The sequence below is a fragment of the Sturnira hondurensis genome, unplaced genomic scaffold (assembly GCF_014824575.4).
Source record: "Sturnira hondurensis isolate 20B ecotype Veracruz unplaced genomic scaffold, ASM1482457v3 Scaffold0008196, whole genome shotgun sequence".
Classification (NCBI taxonomy): Eukaryota; Metazoa; Chordata; class Mammalia; order Chiroptera; family Phyllostomidae; genus Sturnira; species Sturnira hondurensis.
The window spans coordinates 18,440,780-18,453,626 of record NW_028080827.1 but is presented as its reverse complement, the minus strand read 5'-3'; the positions used below and the strand labels follow the sequence as shown (position 1 = coordinate 18,453,626).

Genomic DNA, 12,847 nt, shown 5'->3' with positions numbered 1-12,847 from the left:
TTACCCTGGCTCTACCCTGCAAGGTAAACTTTATTGTGCTAAATTTGCAGATGAGAAAACTAAGACTCAGAGAGACTTACTCAAGAACAAACACTGCAGTGGGGTGGAGTCAGTATCAATTGGGGTTATTTGGTTGCAAACAAAAGAAATTGGCTAAGTTCATCAAAAAAAAAAAAAGAGGGACATTGGCCCTGGCTGGGTAGTTCAGTTGGTTAGAGTGTTGTCTTGATATGACAAGGTTGCAGATTTGATCCTCAGTCAGGGCACATACAAGAAGCTATCACTGAATGTATTGGTAAGTGAAGCCACAAGCTGATGTCTTTCTCTTCCTTCCTTTCTCTCTAAATTAATAAATAAAAATTTTAACAAAGAAAGACATTAACTAGAGGGATAGTGAAGAGCTCATAGAATGAATACAGAGCTGGAGAAAACAGAGGGGGAACTAGGGAAACAAGAATGACTCCATTCTGCAGTCCAGAAAGTGTGAAACTTTTTTTCCCCCATCTTTTCATTTTGCTCAAAGTCCCTGGAAGGAGACTTCAGTTAATCTTCAACCTAAGAAGGAGGGAAGGCTGTGTAATTTACTATCCCATAAAGAAGCCCTGTGCTGTAAAAGAAGTGATTCCTCAGAGGAAATTCAGAGGTAGTTTTGAAGGGTGAAATGAATGCTGGGTGGTAAAGAAAAAATATTCTATGGTGACATCTTGAATGCACTGTGTGAATCTCCCTTCAAGGAAGGACTTGTTGCCCCAGCTGTGGAAGTGTTGTTAAGAGATAGCCTCTAGCTGTCAGCCTTTCAGGAACTGCCTTGGCTGCAGAGAGCCGCATCATCCACAGTTATCCCTTCTTGGGACAGCCTACATCGTTGAAGTTAGGGGGTGAAGGTCCGGCCACTTCAGTTTACTGCTCTGCAGTTCTCCAGCGACGGTTTTGCTCCAGAGCTCCGTGTGAGGCTGAGCCTGTTTGCATGCCTGCAGCACAGCTCAATTTTCCCCCCACACCTACTCCTGCTCTCCACCTATCCCTCCCATAGGTCTTGATGCCAAGAGCATTTAAAAAAATAAATGTCCTAAATGCTAAGCTCAGTCTCAGAGTCTGCTTTCTAGAGAATCCAACCTGTGACATCCCCACTCACCAATTCTGTCTGACTCCAAAGTCCCTCATTTTCACCCTACCCACAAAATGTGATTACGCTTCATTATGACTTTTTTCTTTGGTTGTGGTACATACATATAATACAAAATTCACCACTTGAACTATTTTTAAGAGTACAGTTTAGTGGTATTCATTATATTGACATTGTGCTACAATCTCATTTTGGCTTTTTATGGGCCTTTAGTACCATAGATCCACAGAACACTAGAACTGGAGAAGAGAGAGGTCTTTACATGCTGAAGTATGCACATTCAGCTCTAAGAACTTAGCAAACCGTGAGAAAGAAACAGAGAAAGATTGGTGGGTGGTGAGAGCAAAACAGATAAAGCAGGCGTGTCCCCGCTCCATGGTGAGTGAGCAAGAAGAGTAAAACTGCAGCTCCTGCCGGGACCCCAATTCTCTGCCGCCTCTCCCACATGGGCAGCTCTCTTGCCGAGGGTGAGTATGAGTTTAAGGTTTGCATCTTGCTCTAACGTGGCACCAAACACAAACCAACTACATCAACTGGTCTCACTGAAGAGACAGTGATCGACTAGAGAAAAAATGGTCTGGGTTGGACCGAATGAAAGATGGCGTGTCAGGGACAGCTTGAGGCCTTCCTAAGGGATTGCCAAGGGTAATGTTGACAATATTCAATTTTTACCTTTTCGCTACCCTTAAAACCTCACCCATGTGAGACACAACACCCTTTACATTTGTATGCCTTCCGTAGTACAGCATTAACCCATACCAAAAATTATGACATTGTAAAAAAAATGGTGGATAAAAGTAGAGAGAAAAATGACAAACTGAAAAAAGTTATTTTTAGAGAACTTACAGATTTCTCTGTGTGTAAGACTCTACAGCTGTGCCGTTCAGTAGGAATATAATGCCAGCCACATAAGTAATTTTAGAATTTCTAGTTAGTCACATTTTTAAAAAAGTAAAAAGAAACAGGGGACACTAATAACATAATTCATTTAACCCAATATATATTCAAAATATTGTCATTTCAACACATACTCAATATAATAATTATCAATGATTTTTACATTTTTGATACTGTGTATTTTACGTTTACAATGTATCTCAATTTCAACTGACCACATTTCAAGTGCTCAGGGGTCATGTGTAGCCAGTGACTTCCTTATTGGACAATACAGGTCTCAAACATACTCTCTTATAACAGAGAACTCTCTCACGTCTCTGGGATGTTTGGTCTGATTGGGTAACATCTGAGAGAAAGATGTGCAAATATATGTAGCTCTGTATCAAAACTTTACCTACCAAAACTGAGGAAGACTTCCCTGCACCCTAGATTAAAAAGCGGGCCACAGTCTGCCTGTTGGCAAAGTGGGGACCCAAACCCAGCCCTAGGATGCACCCTTAGCAGAGAGAAGCAACTCCTCCCAGGAGAGAACATGAATCAATAGTTTCTAATTCCCCAACAGCAATGAATCATTGAGGTTTATTCAAGGCAAGGATAATTCACAGTGCCTTCTAACCAAGTCTGTAAATCACAGACAAGAAGAGCATTCTTCAATTCCCAGTGCCTTCCGTCCTGCGGAGAGAGAAAAGCAACAGCTAATAGAGAGGCTTGAAGAGACTCCCTCAGTATTGAACTGTTGATTTAGTTCAAAACAACACAGTCTACTTTTTACCACAACATAAATGGGTGAAAGAGCTCAACGTTTCCTGCTTCAAAACAAAACTGAAAAATGGAACTGAAAACAGCTTTGAGAAAAATGGGCCATATTTTAAAACTCTGAAGTCCATTCTACTAGTTCTGTGCCTGTACAATACCAAACGAAAGGAGGACTGATTTATGCATATGTCCTCAGGCAGACGCCACACACACACAGTTTGGTATCTGATGCAGAAACCTTGAGCTAAAAATTCAACATGAAAGCTCTTCCATCACTAGTGAGACCTGCAGAGTCCTGGCAGCAGCGAACTGTGACACCAACCTGCTGAAAACACCTTCCAGATCCCCAGCACGCAACTCCCCAGGAGACGGCCCTGCTGCAGGTGAGCTCACAGCCACCAAGAGGGAGAGTAAACCAGGGAGAGGCAGAGACAGGGAAAGATGCACCTCCAAAACTCAATAATAGAACAGTGTAAAGAGATTTTAAAATAACTTTAAAATGTTTTCAGGAATAGATACCTTATAAAAAATACCAATAGGATAAAAGAACCAATTAGGAATTTCAGAAATGGAAAATACAACCATTGTGGAAAACTTTCAATGGACAGATTACACACTACAGCAGACATAACTGAAGAGAAATCGATGAATTGAAAGCTAGATATAAAGAAATCATCAAAAATGCACCACAAACACAAATAGATTTAAAATTTTAAAAATAAATCAGAGATATGAAGGACAAAATGAGAAGAGCCCATGTACATTCAATAGGAGTTACAAAGAAAATGGAGGAGAGACAGTATTTGGAGGTATATCGGTGAAATTTTGAAGATCTGGGGTTTTTTTAAATTGAAAAAGCCCACCTGCTAAGCAGGAAAAATAATACACCCTCACCTAGACATGTTGAAGTGAAACTATGGAACATCAAAGTCAAAGAGAAAAATCTTAAAACTACCAGAGAGATGATAAAGCTTACTTTCAAAGGCGTGACTATTTAGTAGACTTATAGCAGACTATCATGAGTAACAATAGGTTACAGAAGACTAGAATACCATCTCCAAAGTGACAATGACCTAGAACAGTGATTCTCAACTGGTGTGATGAACGCATTTTTTAAAAGATTTTATTTATTTCTTTTTGGAGAGGGGAAGGGAGGGAGAAAGAGAGGAAGAAAAACATCAATGTGTGGTTGCCTCTCGAGCACACCCTACTGTGGACTTGGCCCACGACTGAGGCATGTGCCCTGACTGGGAATCAAACTAGTGAACCTTTGGTTCACAGTCCAGCACTCAATCCACTGAGTGACACCAGCCAGGGCAGAATTTTTAAACATGCAGTATCTGACTATTTAGTCAGGGGCACTGACCTAGTTTCCTTTAGGTTGTCAAATGAAAAATGACAACAGCCAACACAGTAATAGCCATCTGGTGTGAATGAATCAAAATTATATCTATCTTCATCAGATCAGAAAAAATGCAATGTTTTTTTGTGTGCCACAGAATTTTAGTAATTAGTTTATGTATACCATAAACTAATGAAAACTAATAAGATGAAAAAGGTTGAAATCTCTGACCTAGAATATAGAATTCTTCTATTCTCTCACTCGAGATATTTCCAGACAGATATACAAAGATTGAGAATTTACTTTCTATAGGTTCTGGCCGAAAGAGCTGTTAAAGGATAATCTCAGGTAGAAGGAAACTGAACTCTGAAGGAAGGAGTGGGTGCCAAAAGCAACAGTGAACAAGAGAACTGGTAAACATATAGTTTTAAAAGAATAACTAGCTGAAAATATATCAGGAATTAAAATTTTAAATGAAAAGAGACAAATACTCTGACAGATGTGCAAATTTGTAAAATCACTGTGTGGTGCCTAAAAAGTTACAAATACACAAACAAATGAGAAGATATAGTTTTTATTAATTCTTCATTTTAACAAAATTATTTTCTATCAAAATTTTTAACATGTCTTTAGCCAAATCACTAGGTATCGCCTCTCTTCACCCTATCTCCAAAGACCTTTCATCATAAAGGCACAATAACAACAAAAATCAAGTCTCATTTCAAAACACTTAATTTTAAATATCATTCTGGGTGCAGCACAAGGCACATTATCCAGGTACAATCCCAATATTTTAGAAAGGGAAAAATACATTTTCTCTCCCAGGCCAGATTTGGTCCTTAATTCCATCTAATACACAAAGCAAATGTCAAATGAGATATCGTGATTTATAATCTAAATGATAGCATTTGGCTTTAAAAGTCTTTATTAGTGGTATCATGAGAACCCTCAAGACAGGAATGACTTTCTTTTTAAAAAAGAAAACATTTTCCTGGCTGGTGTAGCTCAGTGGATTGAACACGGGCCTGCGAACCAAAAGATTGTGGTTTGATTCCCAGTCAGGGCACGTGCCTGGGTTGCTGGCCAGTTCCTAGCAGGGGCCAGTTCCGAGCAGGGGACACACGAGAGGCAAGCATACATTGATATTTCTCTCCCTCTCTCCTTCCCTTCCCTTCTTAAGATAAACAAATGAAGTATAAAAAAATTTAAAGAACCATTTTATTTATTTTTAGAGAGAAGAGTAAAGAGGGCAAAAGAGATGGAGAGAAACAGATGTGAGAAAGGAACATAGATAGTACGCTCCCTGACCAGGGATTGAACCTGCAACCCAGGCATGTGACCTGACAGGGAATTGAACCGGCAACATTTCACTGTGCAGGACGTTGCCTGAACAACTGAACCATATCGGTCAGGGCCAGAATGATTTTCTGGAACCATTTTCTCCCATGGAATGTGACGTTCTCTATTTTCCAAGAATAACAGTAGAGATTTTTCTAACCAAAATTCAGGAGTATATGATTTGAAGAACATCTGCACTTCCCAATTGAGATAGGAAGAAAAGTATTTTAATTGATGGTTTTTAGCTATGTTTACTTTTGAGATTACTAATTCAAAGGCCTACATTTTTGAAATTAGTAACTCAAAGGCCTACATTTTTTCAGTTTCATTTATTTTTTAGAGTTGACATAAATACAACATTATATTAGTTTAGGGTGTACACCCCAGTGATTAGACATTATATAACTTACTAAGTGATCACCCTGATAAGTCTTGTACGCACCTGACATCATACATAATTATTAGAATATTGTTGACTGTATTCCCAACGCTGTACTTTACATCCCCATGACTATTCTGTAACAACCAATTTGTACTTCTTTTTTCATTATTGATATTTTAGAGAGAAAGAGGGAGAGAGAGAAACATCAGTTTGTTATTCCACTTATTTATGCATTCATTGGTTGCTTCTTGTATGTGCCCTGACCAGAGATCAAACCCTAACCTTGGCACATGGGGACGATGCTCTAACCAATTTAGCTACCTAGCCAGAGCTCCAGTTACTACTTCTCAATCCCTCCACTTTTTTTACCCATCCTTCCAACCTTCCTCCTAACTGGCAACTGTCAAAATGTTCTCTGTATCTATGAGTCTGTTTCTGCTCTGCTTGTTCATTTATTTCATTTTTTAGATTCAATTGTTGATAGGAATGTATTTATTGTCATTTTATTGTTCATATTTTTTTATCTTTTTCCCCTTCTCCTTAAAGAAGACCTTTTAATATTTTGTGTAACACTGATTTGTTGGTGATGAACTCCTTCAGCTTTTTCTTGTCTGGGAAACTATATGACCTTTGATTCTCAATGATAGCTTTGCTGGGTAGAGCAATCTTGGTTGTACGTCCTTGCTTTTCATCACTTTGACTATTTCTCATGGCTCCTCAGAGGCCTACATTTTAAAAATAGGGATGAATATCTGTGCAAACATGAGCTTCTGTGTATGTATCTCTATGTATAAAACGCTACACATCGTGTTTGAATTTTGAAAATGTATATATTTCTGTGCCTTTTTTTCTTTGTATATTCCATGTCTCTATCTTAAAGCAAACCACCCAAGGCATTCTTTCCTGGTTCCTCTTTCTGCTGTTCCCTTTATTCACTCTTTTTCTGTCTCTTTATTCTCTCATTTTCTTTCTTTATCTTCCCTCTATTTCTCTACCTTAACTTTCCCATATGGAAAACCATTCTTATTTTTTTTACATTTGTTGATGTTTATTTGCAATCTCTTTTTCAACACAATTTACAACCTCATCCCCAAAGTCTAGAACAAATATATCAAAACAAAGAGGCAACGCTGTGAAAGAAACTAAGTTGTATGCAACAGGTATTTGAGGATGGGGAATGTATCGGGGAAATATAACAGAGTAAGACAAAGTAATTGGAAGGTTTTAGCTAAAGTTCTTTCAATCATCTTTATCTTTAGTCCCACGTGTTAAGGATGTTTGGGAACTCGATGTAATTGAAATTTCTCCTTTTGTCCATAGGTGCGTCTCTATACAGCTCCTCCCTGCTTGTCTGTCAACTCACCTCTCCTGTTGTTAGCAGCTCTCTCGGGTAATCTTTCTGCATGGTGCCAGTCGCTTCTTCATCAAAGCAACAAAAGCATCTCTAATGACATCTCCTGGATCTGTGCCATTTAACTTCTCACCAAACATCATGAAGTGAAGTTTATGGGCCCTGGAGTCTCCTTCATCGTGGCATCAAGAATCCACTGGATTCTTCCCCACAGAAGCAAGCGTATCACGCAAATCTGCCTTCTCAATGAAATCTTCTCTGTTCTGATCAATCATGTTGACAGCCTCTTCAAACTCCTGAATCCATGACCGGTCAAACATGGTGAACACATTAGATGTTGCCTGCTGGGGGTGCTTCTTGGTGGCTTGGTTTTTGCCTGACAAGGTGGCCGTTTAATTCACTGCCAGACACCAGAACCGAGGCTGCCCTGCATGAGATGATGAGGGTCTTCCATGAGCAGTGGGCTGTCCCTCGAGCTGGCAAACATTTTAAAATAATCTGTTTGAAAAGTGATATAGAGGAAGGAGCACAGGCTTGAGATCACACAGACAGGGATTCAAGTCCTAGTTCCTCACTTCCAAGTGCTGAGGACTTTGAGCAAATTATTATCCATTCTAAGCTTCAGCTTCATTGCCCATGAAGTGGGGCAATGATGCCTACTACTCTAAGCTTGTCTGGGTTCCCTGAGACAAAGTATATGAAACAGCCAGCATTCACTAAGTATGGTTCACCTTCTCACTCTACAACACTTCTCACTCTATTACAACTTCTCACCTTCAACACTGGTTCACCTTCTCACTCAAATAGAGTTTTATGATCTCCATTCTTAACTTTGAAAGCTAATAAATGAAATGTCTTCTATTTCTCTCAAAAACTTGCTTTACTTAGCAGATCTGAACTTACTTTCTTCCATTAATAATTAAAGGGGATTTTGATGGAACCCTTCCTCATTTATCATTGTTTCTCAAATTATGTTCCACAAAATACTAGTATCCTATTAGATATTAACAGAGGTCAAATAAGTTTGCACATGATATCTTCTTATAGAATCATGATGCACATTAGCCCATTAAAGGCAACTCTGGTCCTTCCCAGTCAAGATGGCAGTGTAGGCGGGCAGACACAGCTTGCCTCTTCACACAACCACATCAAAATTACAACTAAAATATAAAACAGCCATCACTCAGGAACGTCATAAATCGAGCTGAATGAAAGCCTGACAACTACAGAATTAAAGAATCCTGAACCATCCAGACTGGTAAGAGGGGGGTGCTAATGAGGAATGGGCTGGTCCAACACCCATGTGGATAAAAGTTTGGGAGGGATATTACAGGAGTGAGGAGTCCTAGCCCCACACCAGGCTCCCTTAGCCCAGGATTCCAGTACCAGGAAGATAAGATCCCACAACTTCTGGCTGCAAACACCAGCAGGGGTTGAGTCAGTGGAAAAAATTCTGGAGCACCAAGCAGTTAAAGAACTTCTTAAAGAGCCCACACATCAACTCGCCTACTCAGACTCACTCCCTCTGAGTCTCAGAACAGGGATAGCAACATGAAAGTCACCAGTGGCATACAGGGAGAAACTGAAGTTTTAGCATCAAGGTAAGCAGAGGCCATTGTTCCTTTCCTAAACCCTCCTCCCATAGAGCCAGTAAGCTGGTACCATATCTGAGACTACATTAACCTAGCTAACACTGACCTTGGAGATCCCCAGAGGCTCTGTCCTATATAACTTATGGGCCCACCCAAGCTGCCTTTCCATAAGAATGGCTGGTCTTGGCTCCCAAATCCTTTCAAATAAGCAATAGCTGGCTTCAGTGAGCCCTAGTGACAGTCATATTAGATTCACAGCTTTGCTTCACCTGGGAATCTCCAAGTCCAACACAAGTAGCAGCCATCTCAGACTGCTTTATAGCTCAGGCAGGGTGCCCTAGGCAAAACACAGGTGGTGCTGACCTTGGCCTGCACTACCCAGGAAACCCCAGGGTCAGTGTACCCAGTGGGCAGCTAGAGACCACATCAGAGCACCACCACCGTGCCCCTGCACAGCTGATCCTCCATGGAGGGTGGAAGTTGGTTGTCAGTGGTCACAGCCAAACCTTGCAGCCAACTGGCCTGGGTAAATCCCTCCCATGGACCTGTCAAAAGCAACCAAGGCTCAAATACAAGAGGAGGTTATGCTCAGCCGACAGGAAAGTTGCACCTAAAGTACCCAACTTGGTGATAGAGGAGGCTGTGCCACTGGACCCTACAGGACACCTGCTACATTGGGCCATGCTACCAACACACAGAGTCAAAGAAGCTCTACCTAATACATAGAAACAAACACAGGGAGGCTTCAAAAAAAAAAGAGACAAAAAAAAGGCCCAAATGAAAGAACAGATCAAAACTCCAGGAAAAAGAACTAAACAAAATGGAGATAAGCAATCTCTCAGGTGCAGATTGCAAAACACTGGTTATAAGGATGCTCAAGGAACTTAGTGAGGACCTCAGCAACATAAAAAAGATCCAGTCAGAAATGAAGAACACACTAATTGAAATAAAGAACAATTTACAGGTAATAAACAGTAGAATGATGAAGATGAGAATCAAATCAATGATTTGGAGCATAAGGAAGCAAAGAACAACCAATCAGAACGACAAGAAGAAAAAAGAATTTAAAAATAATGAGGATAGTATAAGCAGCCTCTGGGACAACTTCAAGAGTTGTCACAGTACAGGGGTGCCAGAAAGAGAAGAGAAAGAGCAAGAAATTGGAATTCTATCTGAAAAAATAGTGAAAGAAAGCTTCCCTAATTTGTTGAAGGAAATAGACACGCAAGTCCACGAAATACAGAGAATCCCAATTATGGTGGATGCACAGAGGCCCACTCCAAGACACATCATAATTGAAAGGCCAAAGTTTGAAAATAAAGAGATACTCTTAAAAGCAGCAAGAGAAAAGGAGTTAGTTACCAGATGGTTGCCAGATGGGAGTGGGGAGGGGAGGATGGGTGAGGAAGTGAGGGGATTGAGACATACAAATAGGTAGTTACAGAATAGCCATGGGGCTATAAAGTACAGTATAGGAAAAGGAGTAGCCAAAAAACTTACACACATGACCCATGGACATGAACAGTGGAGGAAGGGGGGATTGCCTGAGGGAGTAGGGGGTGCTAGATGGAGGGGGGCAAAGGGGGAAAAATCAGGACAACTATAATAGCATATTCAATACAATAAAAATTTTTAAAAAGCAACTCTTTGAGCCCTGGCTGGTGTAGCTCAGTGGATTGAGTGCAGGCCTGTGAACCACATGATCGTGGTTCGATTCCCAGTCAGGGCACATGCCTGGGTTGCAGGCCAGTTCCCAGTGGGGGACTCACGAGAGGCAACCATACATTGATACTTCTCTCCTTCTCTCCTTCCCTTCCCCTCTAAAGATAAATAAATAAAATACTTTAAAAAATAGAACCAGAGGCACGGAAACAGAAATTTATAAAAAAATAAAAAAAAAATTTTTTAAAGCAACTGTTTGAGCAATTTCTAAGAGCAACTTCGACACAGTGTTTTCCCTCATTAGTCCACCATACCCATTTTTTATTTAACACTTATTAACATCCTGCATAAAATCCCAAACAACCCCTTTTAGAAAATGCTAATCTAGAGAGATGCGTAGACTTTTATATACATCAAACAATTTTCCATAAATAAAACTTCTTTCACTAGAGAGATGAGTTAACTAGCACCCAGTTAAAAGTATATTCTTTGACAAAAGCCTAGAGAATTTCAATTTGGTGTTTTGGATTTTCTTGCTTTTGACTGTTTTATTCTTCTTTTTTTTTAATGTGATTATCAGTCAAAGGACACCAGCTGAGCGCTCCCATGGAGTACGGATCACAAAGACGAGTCGCACGCGCTCTTTTTTCAAACCTCAGTTTTCTTGCTTTTTCTCAGAGCCTCTTTTTACTAGTTTGCTCTGAGGAGGCAACGGGATCATCTGTGTGGAAGCGCAGCCTACATCAGAGCAAGCTTGGACTGGTTAGAAAATAATGCCTTCGGGACACTGTCAGCTGAGGGAGGAACATTAAGTGGTTCTGAACAGAAATCATCATCGTTGCCCAATTGGGCAGGGGGAGCTCTTGGAGCTCAGACCCCGCCAGGGTATGATTCTTCTTTCCAAAGGAATTTTGAGGATACACATGACACTCAGATGAGGTGACCCAGTCCTGGGATAGGGGCTCGTTGGAGGAAGGAGAGAAAACACACCACTATAGGGTTGTTACGAGGGCCAGGTAAACAAAAACTTAAGGTTAATATTATCAGAGAGCAGTAACTACTGTACTATTGAAGAAAGACATATCTAATGAAAGGTACAAATGTCCACTTACAGAACTAAAAGCAGGTAAAATACCCTGAAAACTATCAGAATGAAAAAAACAATCCAAAGAAAACAAAGAGAATCTACTGAAAGAAAAAAATGGAGACGCCAAGGAAGCATAAAAACAGAAAACAAGGTAAGATTATAGAACCGAGACTATACATAATAATTAAAATAATAAGTGTGAAAGAGATGAACTTAGCAAAATAAAAAATATCCAAACTGATCAAACGAAATATCCAAAATATCAAAATATCCAAATTGATCAAACAAACCGAATCAGTCTACAAAACCACATGTAGAGCCAGAAATTGATAAAGCCCAGTGTTGGTGATAATGGTGCCATGCTGTCCCGGGAAAATAAATTGGTATAACATTTCTGGAAGGAAGTGAGCCTGATTATATCAAAATGTAAAATGTACGCTCCATTATATTGAGCTACTCCACTCTAGAAATTAGCCTAAGGAGAAAGTTGCAAAAATGCAAAAAGCTGAACACAAGATATTTATCATTGTGCAGGTCATGGTAAAAAAATAATGCAAACAAACTAAATGCCCAACAGTAGATACTGACTTAGTAAATCATCTGGATGTTTGGCAAACATTAACAATCATGGCGTTAGTCTACAGATAGTGACTTGGATATCCATCCATTGCATATTCTGAGTGGAAAAAAGCCATTACAGAACATGTAAATCATGACCCCATGTATGTGGATGTACTGCATAGAGATGTCTAAAGGATGCTCACCAAAATTGCTATGGCTCTTTGCTCTGCACTGGGCAGATTTTAGAGGTGACTTTTATTTCCTGTTTTGTATTTTATCTTGGTTAAAAACATTGGTTATGAGAACACTTTTTTTGTGTATGTGTCTAAAAACGTGTATGCCTTTAAAGCCATTGGGTCAGGCCCTTGCCAGGTAGCTCAATTGGGTTCAGTCTCCGGTTAGAGCACATACGAGAAGCAGCCAACGAATGAACAAATGAGTAGAACAACAAATCAATGTTTCTCTCTCTCTCTAAAAATTAAATAATAATTTTTAAAAAACAATAAAGCCACCGGGTCAGCTGACTTACTTCATTCCTGCCATTCTCCCAATTATAAGCCTTAGGAAGGGGAAAACAATGGCTGGTTATCGGGAAGGGAATGGCCAGGCAGGCTTCCTGTCTGCAGAGGCCAACAGGGACTAGTCATATAGAACCAGCTACCATGTCATCACCAGGAAACTAGTTAAGGCAACTCTCAGGACAGGAGTCGAAGAGTTACTGAATGCAAGCCTTTCTCTGCTTGTGTGTTTGTT

General features: G+C 40.0%; 1 pseudogene; it reads right to left on the bottom strand.

Annotated features, from left to right (window-relative positions):
- Positions 1-6,993: 6,993 nt before the first annotated feature.
- Positions 6,994-12,162, bottom strand: LOC118992491 (myosin regulatory light polypeptide 9-like; annotated as a pseudogene).
- Positions 12,163-12,847: the final 685 nt, after the last annotated feature.